The following is a 24,280-nucleotide window of genomic DNA, read 5'->3' on the forward strand; positions in this document are numbered from 1 at the left end:
AAACTGCCATTTCTTGAAACCGGAAGTGGCCTCCTCAAAACCGGAAGTGGCCCTTAAACACCATTCTCCTTGACATTTTGGTCTTTAAATTCTTTTTGCATACATTTTAGGGACTTTTGATCTCGTTTGGACACATTTCCTGCCTAACTGAGCCATTGGCCAAAGGGGTGAAAATTTTGGGGGCCACGCCCGCCAAATGGGCCAAATTTATTTTTCAGCCATTTTACCTGTTTTGACTTCCTTTTACCAAGAAAGGACCAGAGGGTTGAAAAGTGACCTGATTTCATTTGTAAAAAGCCAAGAAACTGCTTGGGAAACTGCCATTTCCTGAAACCGGAAGTGGCCTCCTCAAAACCGGAAGTGGCCCTTAAACACCTTTCTCCTTGACATTTTGGTCTTTAAATTCTTTTTGCATCCATTTTAGGGACTTTTGATCTCGTTTGGACACATTTCCTGCGTAACTGAGCCATTGGCCAAAGGGGTGAAAATTTGGGGGGCCACGACCGCCAAATGGGCCAAATTTATTTTTCAGCCATTTTACCTGTTTTGACTTCCTTTTACCAAGAAAGGACCAGAGGGTTGAAAAGTGACCTGATTTCATTTGTAAAAAGCCAAGAAACTGCTTGGGAAACTGCCATTTCCTGAAACCGGAAGTGGCCTCCTCAAAACCGGAAGTGGCCCTTAAACACCTTTCTCCTTGACATTTTGGCCTTTAAATTCTTTTTGCATCCATTTTAGGGACTTTTGATTTCGTTTGGACACATTTCCTGCGTATCTGAGCCATTGGCCAAAGGGGTGAAAATTTGGGGGGCCACGCCCGCCAAATGGGCCAAATTTATTTTTCAGCCATTTTACCTGTTTTGACTTCCTTTTACCAAGAAAGGACCAGAGGGTTGAAAAGTGACCTGATTTCATTTGTAAAAAGCCAAGAAACTGCTTGGGAAACTGCCATTTCCTGAAACCGGAAGTGGACTCCTCAAAACCGGAAGTGGCCCTTAAACACCTTTCTCCTTGACATTTTGGCCTTTAAATTCTTTTTGCATCCATTTTAGGGACTTTTGATTTCGTTTGGACACATTTCCTGCGTATCTGAGCCATTGGCCAAAGGGGTGAAAATTTGGGGGGCCACGCCCGCCAAATGGGCCAAATTTATTTTTCAGCCATTTTACCTGTTTTGACTTCCTTTTACCAAGAAAGGACCAGAGGGTTGAAAAGTGACCTGATTTCATTTGTAAAAAGCCAAGAAACTGCTTGGGAAACTGCCATTTCCTGAAACCGGAAGTGGCCTCCTCAAAACCGGAAGTGGCCCTTAAACACCTTTCTCCTTGACATTTTGGCCTTTAAATTCTTTTTGCATCCATTTTAGGGAATTTTGATTTTGTTTGGACACATTTCCTGCGTATCTGAGCCATTGGCCAAAGGGGTGAAAATTTGGGGGGCCACGCCCGCCAAATGGGCCAAATTTATTTTTCAGCCATTTTACCTGTTTTGACTTCCTTTTACCAAGAAAGGACCAGAGGGTTGAAAAGTGACCTGATTTCATTTGTAAAAAGCCAAGAAACTGCTTGGGAAACTGCCATTTCTTGAAACCGGAAGTGGCCTCCTCAAAACCGGAAGTGGTCCTTAAACACCTTTCTCCTTGACATTTTGGTCTTTAAATTCTTTTTGCATCCATTTTAGGGACTTTTGATCTCGTTTGGACACATTTCCTGCCTAACTGAGCCATTGGCCAAAGGGGTGAAAATTTGGGGGGCCACGCCCGCCAAATGGGCCAAATTTATTTTTCAGCCATTTTACCTGTTTTGACTTCCTTTTACCAAGAAAGGACCAGAGGGTTGAAAAGTGACCTGATTTCATTTGTAAAAAGCCAAGAAACTGCTTGGGAAACTGCCATTTCTTGAAACCGGAAGTGGCCTCCTCAAAACCGGAAGTGGCCCTTAAACACCATTCTCCTTGACATTTTGGTCTTTAAATTCTTTTTGCATACATTTTAGGGACTTTTGATCTCGTTTGGACACATTTCCTGCCTAACTGAGCCATTGGCCAAAGGGGTGAAAATTTGGGGGGCCACGCCCGCCAAATGGGCCAAATTTATTTTTCAGCCATTTTACCTGTTTTGACTTCCTTTTACCAAGAAAGGACCAGAGGGTTGAAAAGTGACCTGATTTCATTTGTAAAAAGCCAAGAAACTGCTTGGGAAACTGCCATTTCCTGAAACCGGAAGTGGCCTCCTCAAAACCGGAAGTGGCCCTTAAACACCATTCTCCTTGACATTTTGGTCTTTAAATTCTTTTTGCATCCATTTTAGGGACTTTTGATCTCGTTTGGACACATTTCCTGCATAACTGAGCCATTGGCCAAAGGCATGAAAATTTGGGGGGCCACGCCCGCCAAATGGGCCAAATTTATTTTTCAGCCATTTTACCTGTTTTGACTTCCTTTTACCAAGAAAGGACCAGAGGGTTGAAAAGTGACCTGATTTCATTTGTAAAAAGCCAAGAAACTGCTTGGGAAACTGCCATTTCCTGTAACCGGAAGTGGCCTCCTCAAAACCGGAAGTGGCCCTTAAACACCTTTCTCCTTGACATTTTGGTCTTTAAATTCTTTTTGCATCCATTTTAGGGACTTTTGATCTCGTTTGGACACATTTCCTGCGTAACTGAGCCATTGGCCAAAGGGGTTAAAATTTGGGGGGCCACGACCGCCAAATGGGCCAAATTTATTTTTCAGCCATTTTACCTGTTTTGACTTCCTTTTACCAAGAAAGGACCAGAGGGTTGAAAAGTGACCTGATTTCATTTGTAAAAAGCCAAGAAACTGCTTGGGAAACTGCCATTTCCTGTAACCGGAAGTGGCCTCCTCAAAACCGGAAGTGGCCCTTAAACACCTTTCTCCTTGACATTTTGGTCTTTAAATTCTTTTTGCATCCATTTTAGGGACTTTTGATCTCGTTTGGACACATTTCCTGCGTAACTGAGCCATTGGCCAAAGGGGTTAAAATTTGGGGGGCCACGACCGCCAAATGGGCCAAATTTATTTTTCAGCCATTTTACCTGTTTTGACTTCCTTTTACCAAGAAAGGACCAGAGGGTTGAAAAGTGACCTGATTTCATTTGTAAAAAGCCAAGAAACTGCTTGGGAAACTGCCATTTCCTGAAACCGGAAGTGGCCTCCTCAAAACCGGAAGTGGCCCTTAAACACCTTTCTCCTTGACATTTTGGCCTTTAAATTCTTTTTGCATCCATTTTAGGGACTTTTGATTTCGTTTGGACACATTTCCTGCGTATCTGAGCCATTGGCCAAAGGGGTGAAAATTTGGGGGGCCACGCCCGCCAAATGGGCCAAATTTATTTTTCAGCCATTTTACCTGTTTTGACTTCCTTTTACCAAGAAAGGACCAGAGGGTTGAAAAGTGACCTGATTTCATTTGTAAAAAGCCAAGAAACTGCTTGGGAAACTGCCATTTCCTGAAACCGGAAGTGGCCTCCTCAAAACCGGAAGTGGTCCTTAAACACCTTTCTCCTTGACATTTTGGCCTTTAAATTCTTTTTGCATCCATTTTAGGGACTTTTGATCTCATTTGGACACATTTCCTGCGTAACTGAGCCATTGGCCAAAGGCATGAAAATTTGGGGGGCCACGCCCGCCAAATGGGCCAAATTTATTTTTCAGCCATTTTACCTGTTTTGACTTCCTTTTACCAAGAAAGGACCAGAGGGTTGAAAAGTGACCTGATTTCATTTGTAAAAAGCCAAGAAACTGCTTGGGAAACTGCCATTTCCTGTAACCGGAAGTGGCCTCCTCAAAACCGGAAGTGGCCCTTAAACACCTTTCTCCTTGACATTTTGGTCTTTAAATTCTTTTTGCATCCATTTTAGGGACTTTTGATCTCGTTTGGACACATTTCCTGCGTAACTGAGCCATTGGCCAAAGGGGTGAAAATTTGGGGGGCCACGACCGCCAAATGGGCCAAATTTATTTTTCAGCCATTTTACCTGTTTTGACTTCCTTTTACCAAGAAAGGACCAGAGGGTTGAAAAGTGACCTGATTTCATTTGTAAAAAGCCAAAAAACTGCTTGGGAAACTGCCATTTCCTGAAACCGGAAGTGGCCTCCTCAAAACCGGAAGTGGCCCTTAAACACCTTTCTCCTTGACATTTTGGTCTTTAAATTCTTTTTGCATCCATTTTAGGGACTTTTGATCTCATTTGGACACATTTCCTGCGTAACTGAGCCATTGGCCAAAGGGGTGAAAATTTGGGGGGCCACGCCCGCCAAATGGGCCAAATTTATTTTTCAGCCATTTTACCTGTTTTGACTTCCTTTTACCAAGAAAGGACCAGAGGGTTGAAAAGTGACCTGATTTCATTTGTAAAAAGCCAAGAAACTGCTTGGGAAACTGCCATTTCCTGAAACCGGAAGTGGCCTCCTCAAAACCGGAAGTGGCCCTTAAACACCTTTCTCCTTGACATTTTGGCCTTTAAATTCTTTTTGCACCCATTTTAGGGACTTTTGATTTCGTTTGGACACATTTCCTGCATATCTGAGCCATTGGCCAAAGGGGTGAAAATTTGGGGGGCCACGCCCGCCAAATGGGCCAAATTTATTTTTCAGCCATTTTACCTGTTTTGACTTCCTTTTACATAGAAAGGACCAGAGGGTTGAAAAGTGACCTGATTTCATTTGTAAAAAGCCAAGAAACTGCTTGGGAAACTGCCATTTCCTGAAACCGGAAGTGGCCTCCTCAAAACCGGAAGTGGCCCTTAAACACCTTTCTCCTTGACATTTTGGCCTTTAAATTCTTTTTGCATCCATTTTAGGGACTTTTGATTTTGTTTGGACACATTTCCTGCGTATCTGAGCCATTGGCCAAAGGGGTGAAAATTTGGGGGGCCATGCCCGCCAAATGGGCCAAATTTATTTTTCAGCCATTTTACCTGTTTTGACTTCCTTTTACCAAGAAAGGACCAGAGGGTTGAAAAGTGACCTGATTTCATTTGTAAAAAGCCAAGAAACTGCTTGGGAAACTGCCATTTCTTGAAACCGGAAGTGGCCTCCTCAAAACCGGAAGTGGTCCTTAAACACCTTTCTCCTTGACATTTTGGTCTTTAAATTCTTTTTGCATCCATTTTAGGGACTTTTGATCTCGTTTGGACACATTTCCTGCCTAACTGAGCCATTGGCCAAAGGGGTGAAAATTTGGGGGGCCACGCCCGCCAAATGGGCCAAATTTATTTTTCAGCCATTTTACCTGTTTTGACTTCCTTTTACCAAGAAAGGACCAGAGGGTTGAAAAGTGACCTGATTTCATTTGTAAAAAGCCAAGAAACTGCTTGGGAAACTGCCATTTCTTGAAACCGGAAGTGGCCTCCTCAAAACCGGAAGTGGCCCTTAAACACCATTCTCCTTGACATTTTGGTCTTTAAATTCTTTTTGCATACATTTTAGGGACTTTTGATCTCGTTTGGACACATTTCCTGCCTAACTGAGCCATTGGCCAAAGGGGTGAAAATTTTGGGGGCCACGCCCGCCAAATGGGCCAAATTTATTTTTCAGCCATTTTACCTGTTTTGACTTCCTTTTACCAAGAAAGGACCAGAGGGTTGAAAAGTGACCTGATTTCATTTGTAAAAAGCCAAGAAACTGCTTGGGAAACTGCCATTTCCTGAAACCGGAAGTGGCCTCCTCAAAACCGGAAGTGGCCCTTAAACACCTTTCTCCTTGACATTTTGGTCTTTAAATTCTTTTTGCATCCATTTTAGGGACTTTTGATCTCGTTTGGACACATTTCCTGCGTAACTGAGCCATTGGCCAAAGGGGTGAAAATTTGGGGGGCCACGACCGCCAAATGGGCCAAATTTATTTTTCAGCCATTTTACCTGTTTTGACTTCCTTTTACCAAGAAAGGACCAGAGGGTTGAAAAGTGACCTGATTTCATTTGTAAAAAGCCAAGAAACTGCTTGGGAAACTGCCATTTCCTGAAACCGGAAGTGGCCTCCTCAAAACCGGAAGTGGCCCTTAAACACCTTTCTCCTTGACATTTTGGCCTTTAAATTCTTTTTGCATCCATTTTAGGGACTTTTGATTTCGTTTGGACACATTTCCTGCGTATCTGAGCCATTGGCCAAAGGGGTGAAAATTTGGGGGGCCACGCCCGCCAAATGGGCCAAATTTATTTTTCAGCCATTTTACCTGTTTTGACTTCCTTTTACCAAGAAAGGACCAGAGGGTTGAAAAGTGACCTGATTTCATTTGTAAAAAGCCAAGAAACTGCTTGGGAAACTGCCATTTCCTGAAACCGGAAGTGGACTCCTCAAAACCGGAAGTGGCCCTTAAACACCTTTCTCCTTGACATTTTGGCCTTTAAATTCTTTTTGCATCCATTTTAGGGACTTTTGATTTCGTTTGGACACATTTCCTGCGTATCTGAGCCATTGGCCAAAGGGGTGAAAATTTGGGGGGCCACGCCCGCCAAATTGGCCAAATTTATTTTTCAGCCATTTTACCTGTTTTGACTTCCTTTTACCAAGAAAGGACCAGAGGGTTGAAAAGTGACCTGATTTCATTTGTAAAAAGCCAAGAAACTGCTTGGGAAACTGCCATTTCCTGAAACCGGAAGTGGCCTCCTCAAAACCGGAAGTGGCCCTTAAACACCTTTCTCCTTGACATTTTGGCCTTTAAATTCTTTTTGCATCCATTTTAGGGACTTTTGATCTCGTTTGGACACATTTCCTGCCTAACTGAGCCATTGGCCAAAGGGGTGAAAATTTGGGGGGCCACGCCTGCCAATGGGCCAAATTTATTTTTCAGCCATTTTACCTGTTTTGACTTCCTTTTACCAAGAAAGGACCAGAGGGTTGAAAAGTGACCTGATTTCATTTGTAAAAAGCCAAGAAACTGCTTGGGAAACTGCCATTTCCTGAAACCGGAAGTGGCCTCCTCAAAACCGGAAGTGGCCCTTAAACACCTTTCTCCTTGACATTTTGGTCTTTAAATTCTTTTTGCATCCATTTTAGGGACTTTTGATCTCGTTTGGACACATTTCCTGCGTAACTGAGCCATTGGCCAAAGGGGTGAAAATTTGGGGGGCCACGCCCGCCAAATGGGCCAAATTTATTTTTCAGCCATTTTACCTGTTTTGACTTCCTTTTACCAAGAAAGGACCAGAGGGTTGAAAAGTGACCTGATTTCATTTGTAAAAAGCCAAGAAACTGCTTGGGAAACTGCCATTTCCTGAAACCGGAAGTGGCCTCCTCAAAACCGGAAGTGGCCCTTAAACACCATTCTCCTTGACATTTTGGTCTTTAAATTCTTTTTGCATCCATTTTAGGGACTTTTGATCTCGTTTGGACACATTTCCTGCGTAACTGAGCCATTGGCCAAAGGGGTGAAAATTTGGGGGGCCACGCCCGCCAAATGGGCCAAATTTATTTTTCAGCCATTTTACCTGTTTTGACTTCCTTTTACCAAGAAAGGACCAGAGGGTTGAAAAGTGACCTGATTTCATTTGTAAAAAGCCAAGAAACTGCTTGGGAAACTGCCATTTCCTGAAACCGGAAGTGGCCTCCTCAAAACCGGAAGTGGCCCTTAAACACCTTTCTCCTTGACATTTTGGCCTTTAAATTCTTTTTGCATCCATGTTAGGGACTTTTGATTTCGTTTGGACACATTTCCTGCATATCTGAGCCATTGGCCAAAGGGGTGAAAATTTGGGGGGCCACGCCCGCCAAATGGGCCAAATTTATTTTTCAGCCGTTTTACCTGTTTTGACTTCCTTTTACCAAGAAAGGACCAGAGGGTTGAAAAGTGACCTGATTTCATTTGTAAAAAGCCAAGAAACTGCTTGGGAAACTGCCATTTCCTGAAACCGGAAGTGGCCTCCTCAAAACCGGAAGTGGCCCTTAAATTCCTTTCTCCTTGACATTTTGGCCTTTAAATTCTTTTTGCACCCATTTTAGGGACTTTTGATTTCGTTTGGACACATTTCCTGCATATCTGAGCCATTGGCCAAAGGGGTGAAAATTTGGGGGGCCACGCCCGCCAAATGGGCCAAATTTATTTTTCAGCCATTTTACCTGTTTTGACTTCCTTTTACCAAGAAAGGACCAGAGGGTTGAAAAGTGACCTGATTTCATTTGTAAAAAGCCAAGAAACTGCTTGGGAAACTGCAATTTCCTGAAACCGGAAGTGGCCTCCTCAAAACCGGAAGTGGCCCTTAAACACCTTTCTCCTTGACATTTTGGCCTTTAAATTCTTTTTGCATCCATTTTAGGGACTTTTGATTTTGTTTGGACACATTTCCTGCGTATCTGAGCCATTGGCCAAAGGGGTGAAAATTTGGGGGGCCACGCCCGCCAAATGGGCCAAATTTATTTTTCAGCCATTTTACCTGTTTTGACTTCCTTTTACCAAGAAAGGACCAGAGGGTTGAAAAGTGACCTGATTTCATTTGTAAAAAGCCAAGAAACTGCTTGGGAAACTGCCATTTCTTGAAACCGGAAGTGGCCTCCTCAAAACCGGAAGTGGTCCTTAAACACCTTTCTCCTTGACATTTTGGTCTTTAAATTCTTTTTGCATCCATTTTAGGGACTTTTGATCTCGTTTGGACACATTTCCTGCCTAACTGAGCCATTGGCCAAAGGGGTGAAAATTTGGGGGGCCACGCCCGCCAAATGGGCCAAATTTATTTTTCAGCCATTTTACCTGTTTTGACTTCCTTTTACCAAGAAAGGACCAGAGGGTTGAAAAGTGACCTGATTTCATTTGTAAAAAGCCAAGAAACTGCTTGGGAAACTGCCATTTCTTGAAACCGGAAGTGGCCTCCTCAAAACCGGAAGTGGCCCTTAAACACCATTCTCCTTGACATTTTGGTCTTTAAATTCTTTTTGCATACATTTTAGGGACTTTTGATCTCGTTTGGACACATTTCCTGCCTAACTGAGCCATTGGCCAAAGGGGTGAAAATTTGGGGGGCCACGCCCGCCAAATGGGCCAAATTTATTTTTCAGCCATTTTACCTGTTTTGACTTCCTTTTACCAAGAAAGGACCAGAGGGTTGAAAAGTGACCTGATTTCATTTGTAAAAAGCCAAGAAACTGCTTGGGAAACTGCCATTTCCTGAAACCGGAAGTGGCCTCCTCAAAACCGGAAGTGGCCCTTAAACACCTTTCTCCTTGACATTTTGGTCTTTAAATTCTTTTTGCATCCATTTTAGGGACTTTTGATCTCGTTTGGACACATTTCCTGCGTAACTGAGCCATTGGCCAAAGGGGTGAAAATTTGGGGGGCCACGACCGCCAAATGGGCCAAATTTATTTTTCAGCCATTTTACCTGTTTTGACTTCCTTTTACCAAGAAAGGACCAGAGGGTTGAAAAGTGACCTGATTTCATTTGTAAAAAGCCAAGAAACTGCTTGGGAAACTGCCATTTCCTGAAACCGGAAGTGGCCTCCTCAAAACCGGAAGTGGCCCTTAAACACCTTTCTCCTTGACATTTTGGCCTTTAAATTCTTTTTGCATACATTTTAGGGACTTTTGATTTCGTTTGGACACATTTCCTGCGTATCTGAGCCATTGGCCAAAGGGGTGAAAATTTGGGGGGCCACGCCCGCCAAATGGGCCAAATTTATTTTTCAGCCATTTTACCTGTTTTGACTTCCTTTTACCAAGAAAGGACCAGAGGGTTGAAAAGTGACCTGATTTCATTTGTAAAAAGCCAAGAAACTGCTTGGGAAACTGCCATTTCCTGAAACCTAAAGTGGCCTCCTCAAAACCGGAAGTGGCCCTTAAACACCTTTCTCCTTGACATTTTGGCCTTTAAATTCTTTTTGCATCCATTTTAGGGACTTTTGATTTCGTTTGGACACATTTCCTGCGTATCTGAGCCATTGGATAAGGGGTGAAAATTTGGGGGGCCACGCCCGCCAAATGGGCCAAATTTATTTTTCAGCCATTTTACCTGTTTTGACTTCCTTTTACCAAGAAAGGACCAGAGGGTTGAAAAGTGACCTGATTTCATTTGTAAAAAGCCAAGAAACTGCTTGGGAAACTGCCATTTCCTGAAACCGGAAGTGGCCTCCTCAAAACCGGAAGTGGTCCTTAAACACCTTTCTCCTTGACATTTTGGCCTTTAAATTCTTTTTGCATCCATTTTAGGGACTTTTGATCTCGTTTGGACACATTTCCTGCCTAACTGAGCCATTGGCCAAAGGGGTGAAAATTTGGGGGGCCACGCCCGCCAAATGGGCCAAATTTATTTTTCAGCCATTTTACCTGTTTTGACTTCCTTTTACCAAGAAAGGACCAGAGGGTTGAAAAGTGACCTGATTTCATTTGTAAAAAGCCAAGAAACTGCTTGGGAAACTGCCATTTCCTGAAACCGGAAGTGGCCTCCTCAAAACCGGAAGTGGCCCTTTAACACTTTTCTCCTTGACATTTTGGCCTTTAAATTCTTTTTGCATCCATTTTAGGGACTTTTGATCTCGTTTGGACACATTTCCTGCCTAACTGAGCCATTGGCCAAAGGGGTGAAAATTTGGGGGGCCACGCCCGCCAAATGGGCCAAATTTATTTTTCAGCCATTTTACCTGTTTTGACTTCCTTTTACCAAGAAAGGACCAGAGGGTTGAAAAGTGACCTGATTTCATTTGTAAAAAGCCAAGAAACTGCTTGGGAAACTGCCATTTCCTGAAACCGGAAGTGGCCTCCTCAAAACCGGAAGTGGCCCTTAAACACCTTTCTCCTTGACATTTTGGCCTTTAAATTCTTTTTGCATCCATTTTAGGGACTTTTGATCTCATTTGGACACATTTCCTGCGTATCTGAGCCATTGGCCAAAGGGGTGAAAATTTGGGGGGCCACGCCCGCCAAATGGGCCAAATTTATTTTTCAGCCATTTTACCTGTTTTGACTTCCTTTTACCAAGAAAGGACCAGAGGGTTGAAAAGTGACCTGATTTCATTTGTAAAAAGCCAAGAAACTGCTTGGGAAACTGCCATTTCCTGAAACCGGAAGTGGCCTCCTCAAAACCGGAAGTGGCCCTTAAACACCTTTCTCCTTGACATTTTGGCCTTTAAATTCTTTTTGCATCCATTTTAGGGACTTTTGATCTCGTTTGGACACATTTCCTGCGTATCTGGGCCATTGGCCAAAGGGGTGAAAATTTGGGGGGCCACGCCCGCCAAATGGGCCAAATTTATTTTTCAGCCTTTTTTACCTGTTTTGACTTCCTTTTACCAAGAAAGGACCAGAGGGTTGAAAAGTGACCTGATTTCATTTGTAAAAAGCCAAGAAACTGCTTGGGAAACTGCCATTTCCTGAAACCGGAAGTGGCCTCCTCAAAACCGGAAGTGGCCCTTAAACACCTTTCTCCTTGACATTTTGGCCTTTAAATTCTTTTTGCATCCATTTTAGGGACTTTTGATCTCGTTTGGACACAATTCCTGCCTAACTGAGCCATTGGCCAAAGGGGTGAAAATTTGGGGGCCACGCCTGCCAAATGGGCCAAATTTATTTTTCAGCTATTTTACCTGTTTTGACTTCCTTTTACCAAGAAAGGACCAGAGGGTTGAAAAGTGACCTGATTTCATTTGTAAAAAGCCAAGAAACTGCTTGGGAAACTGCCATTTCCTGAAACCGGAAGTGGCCTCCTCAAAACCGGAAGTGGCCCTTAAACACCTTTCTCCTTGACATTTTGGCCTTTAAATTCTTTTTGCATCCATTTTAGGGACTTTTGATCTCGTTTGGACACAATTCCTGCCTAACTGAGCCATTGGCCAAAGGGGTGAAAATTTGGGGGCCACGCCCGCCAAATGGGCCAAATTTATTTTTCAGCCATTTTACCTGTTTTGGCTTCCTTTTACCAAGAAAGGACCAGAGGGTTGAAAAGTGACCTGATTTCATTTGTAAAAAGCCAAGAAACTGCTTGGGAAACTGCCATTTCCTGAAACCGGAAGTGGCTTCCTCAAAACCGGAAGTGGCCCTTAAACACCTTTCTCCTTGACATTTTGGCCTTTAAATTCTTTTTGCATCCATTTTAGGGACTTTTGAACTCGTTTGTATACATTTCCTGCCTAACTGAGCCATTGGCCAAAGGGGTGAAAATTTGGGGGGCCACGCCCTCCAAATGGGCCAAATTTATTTTTCAGCCTTTTTACCTGTTTTGACTTCCTTTTACTAAGAAAGGACCAGAGGGTTGAAAAGTGACCTGATTTCATTTGTAAAAAGCCAAGAAACTGCTTGGGAAACTGCCATTTCCTGAAACCGGAAGTGGCCTCCTCAAAACCGGAAGTGGTCCTTAAACACCTTTCTCCTTGACATTTTGGCCTTTAAATTCTTTTTGCATCCATTTTAGGGACTTTTGATCTCGTTTGTATACATTTCCTGCCTAACTGAGCCATTGGCCAAAGGGGTGAAAATTTGGGGGGCCACGCCCGCCAAATGGGCCAAATTTATTTTTCAGCCTTTTTACCTGTTTTGACTTCCTTTTACCAAGAAAGGACCAGAGGGTTGAAAAGTGGCCTGATTTCATTTGTAAAAAGCCAAGAAACTGCTTGGGAAACTGCCATTTCCTGAAACCGGAAGTGGCCTCCTCAAAACCGGAAGTGGTCCTTAAACACCTTTCTCCTTGACATTTTGGCCTTTAAATTCTTTTTGCATCCATTTTAGGGACTTTTGATCTCGTTTGGACACATTTCCTGCCTAACTGAGCCATTGGCCAAAGGGGTGAAAATTTGGGGGGCCACGCCCGCCAAATGGGCCAAATTTATTTTTCAGCCATTTTACCTGTTTTGACTTTCTTTTACCAAGAAAGGACCAGAGGGTTGAAAAGTGACCTGATTTCATTTGTAAAAAGCCAAGAAACTGCTTGGGAAACTGCCATTTCCTGAAACCGGAAGTGGCCTCCTCAAAACCGGAAGTGGCCCTTAAACTCCTTTCTCCATGACATTTTGGCCTTTAAATTCTTTTTGCATCCATTTTAGGGACTTTTGATCTCATTTGGACACATTTCCTGCGTATCTGAGCCATTGGCCAAAGGGGTGAAAATTTGGGGGGCCACGCCCCCCAAATGGGCCAAATTTATTTTTCAGCCATTTTACCTGTTTTGACTTCCTTTTACCAAGAAAGGACCAGAGGGTTGAAAAGTGACCTGATTTCATTTGTAAAAAGCCAAGAAACTGCTTGGGAAACTGCCATTTCCTGAAACCGGAAGTGGCCTCCTCAAAACCGGAAGTGGCCCTTAAACACCTTTCTCCTTGACATTTTGGCCTTTAAATTCTTTTTGCATCCATTTTAGGGACTTTTGATCTCGTTTGGACACATTTCCTGCGTATCTGAGCCATTGGCCAAAGGGGTGAAAATTTGGGGGGCCACGCCCGCCAAATGGGCCAAATTTATTTTTCAGCCTTTTTTACCTGTTTTGACTTCCTTTTACCAAGAAAGGACCAGAGGGTTGAAAAGTGACCTGATTTCATTTGTAAAAAGCCAAGAAACTGCTTGGGAAACTGCCATTTCCTGAAACCGGAAGTGGCCTCCTCAAAACCGGAAGTGGCCCTTAAACACCTTTCTCCTTGACATTTTGGCCTTTAAATTCTTTTTGCATCCATTTTAGGGACTTTTGATCTCGTTTGGACACATTTCCTGCGTATCTGAGCCATTGGCCAAAGGGGTGAAAATTTGGGGGGCCACGCCCGCCAAATGGGCCAAATTTATTTTTCAGCCTTTTTTACCTGTTTTGACTTCCTTTTACCAAGAAAGGACCAGAGGGTTGAAAAGTGACCTGATTTCATTTGTAAAAAGCCAAGAAACTGCTTGGGAAACTGCCATTTCCTGAAACCGGAAGTGGCCTCCTCAAAACCGGAAGTGGCCCTTAAACACCTTTCTCCTTGACATTTTGGCCTTTAAATTCTTTTTGCATCCATTTTAGGGACTTTTGATCTCGTTTGGACACAATTCCTGCCTAACTGAGCCATTGGCCAAAGGGGTGAAAATTTGGGGGCCACGCCCGCCAAATGGGCCAAATTTATTTTTCAGCCATTTTACCTGTTTTGGCTTCCTTTTACCAAGAAAGGACCAGAGGGTTGAAAAGTGACCTGATTTCATTTGTAAAAAGCCAAGAAACTGCTTGGGAAACTGCCATTTCCTGAAACCGGAAGTGGCCTCCTCAAAACCGGAAGTGGCCCTTAAACACCTTTCTCCTTGACATTTTGGCATTTAAATTCTTTTTGCATCCATTTTAGGGACTTTTGATCTCGTTTGGACACAATTCCTGCCTAACTGAGCCATTGGCCAAAGGGGTGAAAATTTGGGGGCCACGCCCGCCAAATGGGCCAAATTTATTTTTCAGCCATTTTACCTGTTTTGGCTTCCTTTTACCAAGAAAGGACCAGAGGGTTGAAAAGTGACCTGATTTCATTTGTAAAAAGCCAAGAAACTGCTTGGGAAACTGCCATTTCCTGAAACCGGAAGTGGCTTCCTCAAAACCGGAAGTGGCCCTTAAACACCTTTCTCCTTGACATTTTGGCCTTTAAATTCTTTTTGCATCCATTTTAGGGACTTTTGAACTCATTTGTATACATTTCCTGCCTAACTGAGCCATTGGCCAAAGGGGTGAAAATTTGGGGGGCCACGCCCTCCAAATGGGCCAAATTTATTTTTCAGCCTTTTTACCTGTTTTGACTTCCTTTTACTAAGAAAGGACCAGAGGGTTGAAAAGTGACCTGATTTCATTTGTAAAAAGCCAAGAAACTGCTTGGGAAACTGCCATTTCCTGAAACCGGAAGTGGCCTCCTCAAAACCGGAAGTGGCCCTTAAACACCTTTCTCCTTGACATTTTGGTCTTTAAATTCTTTTTGCATCCATTTTAGGGACTTTTGATCTCGTTTGGACACATTTCCTGCCTAACTGAGCCATTGGCCAAAGGGGTGAAAATTTGGGGGGCCACGCCCGCCAAATGGGCCAAATTTATTTTTCAGCCATTTTACCTGTTTTGACTTCCTTTTACCAAGAAAGGACCAGAGGGTTGAAAAGTGACCTGATTTCATTTGTAAAAAGCCAAGAAACTGCTTGGGAAACTGCCATTTCCTGAAACCGGAAGTAGCCTCCTCAAAACCGGAAGTGGCCCTTAAACACCATTCTGCTTGACATTTTGGTCTTTAAATTCTTTTTGCATACATTTTAGAGACTTTTGATCTCGTTTGGACAGATTTCCTGCCTAACTGAGCCATTGGCCAAAGGGGTGAAAATTTGGGGGGCCACGCCCGCCAAATGGGCCAAATTTATTTTTCAGCCATTTTACCTGTTTTGACTTCCTTTTACCAAGAAAGGACCAGAGGGTTGAAAAGTGACCTGATTTCATTTGTAAAAAGCCAAGAAACTGCTTGGGAAACTGCCATTTCCTGAAACCGGAAGTGGCCTCCTCAAAACCGGAAGTGACCCTTAAACACCTTTCTCCTTGACATTTTGGCCTTTAAATTCTTTTTGCATCCATTTTAGGGACTTTTGATCTCGTTTGGACACATTTCCTGCGTATCTGAGCCATTGGCCAAAGGGGTGAAAATTTGGGGGTCCACGCCCGCCAAATGGGCCAAATTTATTTTTCAGCCATTTTACCTGTTTTGACTTCCTTTTACCAAGAAAGGACCAGAGGGTTGAAAAGTGACCTGATTTCATTTGTAAAAAGCCAAGAAACTGCTTGGGAAACTGCCATTTCCTGAAACCGGAAGTGACCTCCTCAAAACCGGAAGTGGCCCTTAAACACCATTCTCCTTGACATTTAGGTCTTTAAATTCTTTTTGCATCCATTTTAGGGACTTTTGATCTCGTTTGGACACATTTCCTGCGTAACTGAGCCATTGGCCAAAGGCATGGAAATTTGGGGGGCCACGCCCGCCTAATGGGCCAAATTTATTTTTCAGCCATTTTACCTGTTTTGACTTCCTTTTACCAAGAAAGGACCAGAGGGTTGAAAAGTGACCTGATTTCATTTGTAAAAAGCCAAGAAACTGCTTGGGAAACTGCCATTTCCTGAAACCGGAAGTGGCCTCCTCAAAACCGGAAGTGGTCCTTAAACACCTTTCTCCTTGACATTTTGGCCTTTAAATTCTTTTTGCATCCATTTTAGGGACTTTTGATCTCGTTTGTATACATTTCCTGCCTAACTGAGCCATTGGCCAAAGGGGTGAAAATTTGGGGGGCCACGCCCTCCAAATGGGCCAAATTTATTTTTCAGCCTTTTTACCTGTTTTGACTTCCTTTTACCAAGAAAGGACCAGAGGGTTGAAAAGTGACCTGATTTCATTTGTAAAAAGCCAAGAAACTGCTTGGGAAACTGCCATTTCCTGAAACCGGAAGTGGCCTCCTCAAAACCGGAAGTGGCCCTTAAACTCCTTTCTCCATGACATTTTGGCCTTTAAATTCTTTTTGCATCCATTTTAGGGACTTTTGATCTCATTTGGACACATTTCCTGCGTATCTGAGCCATTGGCCAAAGGGGTGAAAATTTGGGGGGCCACGCCCGCCAAATGGGCCAAATTTATTTTTCAGCCTTTTTACCTGTTTTGACTTCCTTTTACCAAGAAAGGACCAGAGGGTTGAAAAGTGACCTGATTTCATTTGTAAAAAGCCAAGAAACTGCTTGGGAAACTGCCATTTCCTGAAACCGGAAGTGGCCTCCTCAAAACCGGAAGTGGCCCTTAAACTCCTTTCTCCATGACATTTTGGCCTTTAAATTCTTTTTGCATCCATTTTAGGGACTTTTGATCTCATTTGGACACATTTCCTGCGTATCTGAGCCATTGGCCAAAGGGGTGAAAATTTGGGGGGCCACACCCGCCAAATGGGCCAAATTTATTTTTCAGCCTTTTTTACCTGTTTTGACTTCCTTTTACCAAGAAAGGACCAGAGGGTTGAAAAGTGACCTGATTTCATTTGTAAAAAGCCAAGAAACTGCTTGGGAAACTGCCATTTCCTGAAACCGGAAGTGGCCTCCTCAAAACCGGAAGTGGCCCTTAAACACCTTTCTCCTTGACATTTTGGCCTTTAAATTCTCTTTGCATCCATTTTAGGGACTTTTGATCTCGTTTGGACACAATTCCTGCCTAACTGAGCCATTGGCCAAAGGGGTGAAAATTTGGGGGCCACGCCCGCCAAATGGGCCAAATTTATTTTTCAGCCATTTTACCTGTTTTGGCTTCCTTTTGCCAAGAAAGGACCAGAGGGTTGAAAAGTGACCTGATTTCATTTGTAAAAAGCCAAGAAACTGCTTGGGAAACTGCCATTTCCTGAAACCGGAAGTGGCCTCCTCAAAACCGAAAGTGGCCCTTAAACACCTTTCTCCTTGACATTTTGGCCTTTAAATTCTTTTTGCATCCATTTTAGGGACTTTTGATCTCGTTTGGACACAATTCCTGCCTAACTGAGCCATTGGCCAAAGGGGTGAAAATTTGGGGGCCACGCCCGCCAAATGGGCCAAATTTATTTTTCAGCCATTTTACCTGTTTTGACTTCCTTTTACCAAGAAAGGACCAGAGGGTTGAAAAGTGACCTGATTTCATTTGTAAAAAGCCAAGAAACTGCTTGGGAAACTGCCATTTCCTGAAACCGGAAGTGGCCTCCTCCAAACCGGAAGTGGCCCTTAAACACCTTTCTCCTTGACATTTTGGCCTTTAAATTCTTTTTGCATCCATTTTAGGGACTTTTGATCTCGTTTGGACACATTTCCTGCCTAACTGAGCCATTGGCCAAAGGGGTGAAAATTTGGGGGCCACGCCCGCCAAATGGGCCAAATTTATTTTTCAGCCATTTTACCTGTTTTGGCTTCCTTTTACCAAGAAAGGACCAGAGGGTTGAAAAGTGACCTGATTTCATTTGTAAAAAGCCAAGAAACTGCTTGGGAAACTGCCATTTCCTGAAACCGGAAGTGGCTTCCTCAAAACCGGAAGTGGCCCTTAAACACCTTTCTCCTTGACATTTTGGCCTTTAAATTCTTTTTGCATCCATTTTAGGGACTTTTGAACTCGTTTGTATACATTTCCTGCCTAACTGAGCCATTGGCCAAAGGGGTGAAAATTTGGGGGGCCACGCCCTCCAAATGGGCCAAATTTATTTTTCAGCCTCTTTACCTGTTTTGACTTCCTTTTACTAAGAAAGGACCAGAGGGTTGAAAAGTGACCTGATTTCATTTGTAAAAAGCCAAGAAACTGCTTGGGAAACTGCCATTTCCTGAAACCGGAAGTGGCCTCCTCAAAACCGGAAGTGGCCCTTAAACACCTTTCTCCTTGACATTTTGGTCTTTAAATTCTTTTTGCATACATTTTAGGGACTTTTGATCTCGTTTGGACACATTTCCTGCCTAACTGAGCCATTGGCCAAAGGGGTGAAAATTTGGGGGGCCACGCCCGCCAAATGGGCCAAATTTATTTTTCAGCCTTTTTACCTGTTTTGACTTCCTTTTACCAAGAAAGGACCAGAGGGTTGAAAAGTGGCCTGATTTCATTTGTAAAAAGCCAAGAAACTGCTTGGGAAACTGCCATTTCCTGAAACCGGAAGTGGCCTCCTCAAAACCGGAAGTGGTCCTTAAACACCTTTCTCCTTGACATTTTGGCCTTTAAATTCTTTTTGCATCCATTTTAGGGACTTTTGATCTCATTTGGACACATTTCCTGCGTATCTGAGCCATTGGCCAAAGGGGTGAAAATTTGGGGGGCCACGCCCGCCAAATGGGCCAAATTTATTTTTCAGCCATTTTTACCTGTTTTGACTTCCTTTTACCAAGAAAGGACCAGAGGGTTGAAAAGTGACCTGATTTCATTTGTAAAAAGCCAAGAAACTGCTTGGGAAACTGCCATTTCCTGAAACCGGAAGTAGCCTCATCAAAACCGGAAGTGGCCCTTAAACACCTTTCTCCTTGACATTTTGGCCTTTAAATTCTCTTTGCATCCATTTTAGGGACTTTTGATCTCGTTTGGACACAATTCCTGCCTAACTGAGCCATTGGCCAAAGGGGTGAAAATTTGGGGGCCACGCCCGCCAAATGGGCCAAATTTATTTTTCAGCCATTTTACCTGTTTTGGCTTCCTTTTGCCAAGAAAGGACCAGAGGGTTGAAAAGTGACCTGATTTCATTTGTAAAAAGCCAAGAAACTGCTTGGGAAACTGCCATTTCCTGAAACCGGAAGTGGCTTCCTCAAAACCGGAAGTGGCCCTTAAACACCTTTCTCCTTGACATTTTGGCCTTTAAATTCTTTTTGCATCCATTTTAGGGACTTTTGAACTCGTTTGTATACATTTCCCCAAAGGGGTGAAAATTTGGGGGGCCACGCCCTCCAAATGGGCCAAATTTATTTTTCAGCCTCTTTACCTGTTTTGACTTCCTTTTACTAAGAAAGGACCAGAGGGTTGAAAAGTGACCTGATTTCATTTGTAAAAAGCCAAGAAACTGCTTGGGAAACTGCCATTTCCTGAAACCGGAAGTGGCCTCCTCAAAACCGGAAGTGGCCCTTAAACTCCTTTCTCCATGACATTTTGGCCTTTAAATTCTTTTTGCATCCATTTTAGGGACTTTTGATCTCATTTGGACACATTTCCTGCGTATCTGAGCCATTGGCCAAAGGGGTGAAAATTTGGGGGGCCACGCCCGCCAAATGGGCCAAATTTATTTTTCAGCCATTTTACCTGTTTTGACTTCCTTTTACCAAGAAAGGACCAGAGGGTTGAAAAGTGACCTGATTTCATTTGTAAAAAGCCAAGAAACTGCTTGGGAAACTGCCATTTCCTGAAACCGGAAGTGGCCTCCTCAAAACCGGAAGTGGCCCTTAAACTCCTTTCTCCATGACATTTTGGCCTTTAAATTCTTTTTGCATCCATTTTAGGGACTTTTGATCTCGTTTGGACACAATTCCTGCCTAACTGAGCCATTGGCCAAAGGGGTGAAAATTTGGGGGCCACGCCCGCCAAATGGGCCAAATTTATTTTTCAGCCATTTTACCTGTTTTGACTTCCTTTTACCAAGAAAGGACCAGAGGGTTGAAAAGTGACCTGATTTCATTTGTAAAAAGCCAAGAAACTGCTTGGGAAACTGCCATTTCCTGAAACCGGAAGTGGCCTCCTCAAAACCGGAAGTGGCCCTTAAACACCTTTCTCCTTGACATTTTGGCCTTTAAATTCTTTTTGCATCCATTTTAGGGACTTTTGATCTCGTTTGGACACAATTCCTGCCTAACTGAGCCATTGGCCAAAGGGGTGAAAATTTGGGGGCCACGCCCGCCAAATGGGCCAAATTTATTTTTCAGCCATTTTACCTGTTTTGGCTTCCTTTTACCAAGAAAGGACCAGAGGGTTGAAAAGTGACCTGATTCCATTTGTAAAAAGCCAAGAAACTGCTTGGGAAACTGCCATTTCCTGAAACCGGAAGTGGCCTCCTCAAAACCGGAAGTGGCCCTTAAACTCCTTTCTCCATGACATTTTGGTCTTTAAATTCTTTTTGCATACATTTTAGGGACTTTTGATCTCGTTTGGACACATTTCCTGCCTAACTGAGCCATTGGCCAAAGGGGTGAAAATTTGGGGGGCCACGCCCGCCAAATGGGCCAAATTTATTTTTCAGCCATTTTACCTGTTTTGACTTCCTTTTACCAAGAAAGGACCAGAGGGTTGAAAAGTGGCCTGATTTCATTTGTAAAAAGCCAAGAAACTGCTTGGGAAACTGCCATTTCCTGAAACCGGAAGTGGCCTCCTCAAAACCGGAAGTGGTCCTTAAACACCTTTCTCCTTGACATTTTGGCCTTTAAATTCTTTTTGCATCCATTTTAGGGACTTTTGATCTCGTTTGGACACATTTCCTGCCTAACTGAGCCATTGGCCAAAGGGGTGAAAATTTGGGGGGCCACGCCCGCCAAATGGGCCAAATTTATTTTTCAGCCATTTTACCTGTTTTGACTTCCTTTTACCAAGAAAGGACCAGAGGGTTGAAAAGTGACCTGATTTCATTTGTAAAAAGCCAAGAAACTGCTTGGGAAACTGCCATTTCCTGAAACCGGAAGTAGCCTCCTCAAAACCGGAAGTGGCCCTTAAACACCATTCTCCTTGACATTTTGGTCTTTAAATTCTTTTTGCATACATTTTAGAGACTTTTGATCTCGTTTGGACAGATTTCCTGCCTAACTGAGCCATTGGCCAAAGGGGTGAAAATTTGGGGGGCCACGCCCGCCAAATGGGCCAAATTTATTTTTCAGCCATTTTACCTGTTTTGACTTCCTTTTACCAAGAAAGGACCAGAGGGTTGAAAAGTGACCTGATTTCATTTGTAAAAAGCCAAGAAACTGCTTGGGAAACTGCCATTTCCTGAAACCGGAAGTGGCCTCCTCAAAACCGGAAGTGACCCTTAAACACCTTTCTCCTTGACATTTTGGCCTTTAAATTCTTTTTGCATCCATTTTAGGGACTTTTGATCTCGTTTGGACACATTTCCTGCGTATCTGAGCCATTGGCCAAAGGGGTGAAAATTTGGGGGTCCACGCCCGCCAAATGGGCCAAATTTATTTTTCAGCCATTTTACCTGTTTGACTTCCTTTTACCAAGAAAGGACCAGAGGGTTGAAAAGTGACCTGATTTCATTTGTAAAAAGCCAAGAAACTGCTTGGGAAACTGCCATTTCCTGAAACCGGAAGTGGCCTCCTCAAAACCGGAAGTGGTCCTTAAACACCTTTCTCCTTGACATTTTGGCCTTTAAATTCTTTTTGCATCCATTTTAGGGACTTTTGATCTCGTTTGTATACATTTCCTGCCTAACTGAGCCATTGGCCAAAGGGGTGAAAATTTGGGGGGCCACGCCCTCCAAATGGGCCAAATTTATTTTTCAGCCTTTTTACCTGTTTTGACTTCCTTTTACCAAGAAAGGACCAGAGGGTTGAAAAGTGACCTGATTTCATTTGTAAAAAGCCAAGAAACTGCTTGGGAAACTGCCATTTCCTGAAACCGGAAGTGGCCTCCTCAAAACCGGAAGTGGTCCTTAAACACCTTTCTCCTTGACATTTTGGCCTTTAAATTCTTTTTGCATCCATTTTAGGGACTTTTGATCTCGTTTGGACACATTTCCTGCGTATCTGAGCCATTGGCCAAAGGGGTGAAAATTTGGGGGGCCACGCCCGCCAAATGGGCCAAATTTATTTTTCAGCCATTTTACCTGTTTTGACTTCCTTTTACCAAGAAAGGACCAGAGGGTTGAAAAGTGACCTGATTTCATTTGTAAAAAGCCAAGAAACTGCTTGGGAAACTGCCATTTCCTGAAACCGGAAGTGACCTCCTCAAAACAGGAAGTGGCCCTTAAACACCATTCTCCTTGACATTTTGGTCTTTAAATTCTTTTTGCATCCATTTTAGGGACTTTTGATCTCGTTTGTATACATTTCCTGCCTAACTGAGCCATTGGCCAAAGGGGTGAAAATTTGGGGGGCCACGCCCTCCAAATGGGCCAAATTTATTTTTCAGCCTTTTTACCTGTTTTGACTTCCTTTTACCAAGAAAGGACCAGAGGGTTGAAAAGTGACCTGATTTCATTTGTAAAAAGCCAAGAAACTGCTTGGGAAACTGCCATTTCCTGAAACCGGAAGTGGCCTCCTCAAAACCGGAAGTGGCCCTTAAACACCTTTCTCCTTGACATTTTGGCCTTTAAATTCTTTTTGCATCCATTTTAGGGACTTTTGATCTCATTTGGACACATTTCCTGCGTATCTGAGCCATTGGCCAAAGGGGTGAAAATTTGGGGGGCCACGCCCGCCAAATGGGCCAAATTTATTTTTCAGCCATTTTACCTGTTTTGACTTCCTTTTACCAAGAAAGGACCAGAGGGTTGAAAAGTGACCTGATTTCATTTGTAAAAAGCCAAGAAACTGCTTGGGAAACTGCCATTTCCTGAAACCGGAAGTGGCCTCCTCAAAACCGGAAGTGGCCCTTAAACTCCTTTCTCCTTGACATTTTGGCCTTTAAATTCTTTTTGCATCCATTTTAGGGACTTTTGAACTCGTTTGTATACATTTCCTGCCTAACTGAACCATTGGCCAAAGGGGTGAAAATTTGGGGGGCCACGCCCTCCAAATGGGCCAAATTTATTTTTCAGCCTTTTTACCTGTTTTGACTTCCTTTTACTAAGAAAGGACCAGAGGGTTGAAAAGTGACCTGATTTCATTTGTAAAAAGCCAAGAAACTGCTTGGGAAACTGCCATTTCCTGAAACCGGAAGTGGCCTCCTCAAAACCGGAAGTGGCCCTTAAACACCTTTCTCCTTGACATTTTGGTCTTTAAATTCTTTTTGCATACATTTTAGGGACTTTTGATCTCGTTTGGACACATTTCCTGCCTAACTGAGCCATTGGCCAAAGGGGTGAAAATTTGGGGGGCCACGCCCGCCAAATGGGCCAAATTTATTTTTCAGCCATTTTACCTGTTTTGACTTCCTTTTACCAAGAAAGGACCAGAGGGTTGAAAAGTGGCCTGATTTCATTTGTAAAAAGCCAAGAAACTGCTTGGGAAACTGCCATTTCCTGAAACCGGAAGTGGCCTCCTCAAAACCGGAAGTGGTCCTTAAACACCTTTCTCCTTGACATTTTGGCCTTTAAATTCTTTTTGCATCCATTTTAGGGACTTTTGATCTCGTTTGGACACATTTCCTGCCTAACTGAGCCATTGGCCAAAGGGGTGAAAATTTGGGGGGCCACGCCCGCCAAATGGGCCAAATTTATTTTTCAGCCATTTTACCTGTTTTGACTTCCTTTTACCAAGAAAGGACCAGAGGGTTGAAAAGTGACCTGATTTCATTTGTAAAAAGCCAAGAAACTGCTTGGGAAACTGCCATTTCCTGAAACCGGAAGTAGCCTCCTCAAAACCGGAAGTGGCCCTTAAACACCATTCTCCTTGACATTTTGGTCTTTAAATTCTTTTTGCATACATTTTAGAGACTTTTGATCTCGTTTGGACAGATTTCCTGCCTAACTGAGCCATTGGCCAAAGGGGTGAAAATTTGGGGGGCCACGCCCGCCAAATGGGCCAAATTTATTTTTCAGCCATTTTACCTGTTTTGACTTCCTTTTACCAAGAAAGGACCAGAGGGTTGAAAAGTGACCTGATTTCATTTGTAAAAAGCCAAGAAACTGCTTGGGAAACTGCCATTTCCTGAAACCGGAAGTGGCCTCCTCAAAACCGGAAGTGACCCTTAAACACCTTTCTCCTTGACATTTTGGCCTTTAAATTCTTTTTGCATCCATTTTAGGGACTTTTGATCTCGTTTG

The sequence above is a fragment of the Aquarana catesbeiana genome, linkage group LG08 (assembly GCF_042186555.1).
Source record: "Aquarana catesbeiana isolate 2022-GZ linkage group LG08, ASM4218655v1, whole genome shotgun sequence".
Taxonomy (NCBI): domain Eukaryota; kingdom Metazoa; phylum Chordata; class Amphibia; order Anura; family Ranidae; genus Aquarana; species Aquarana catesbeiana.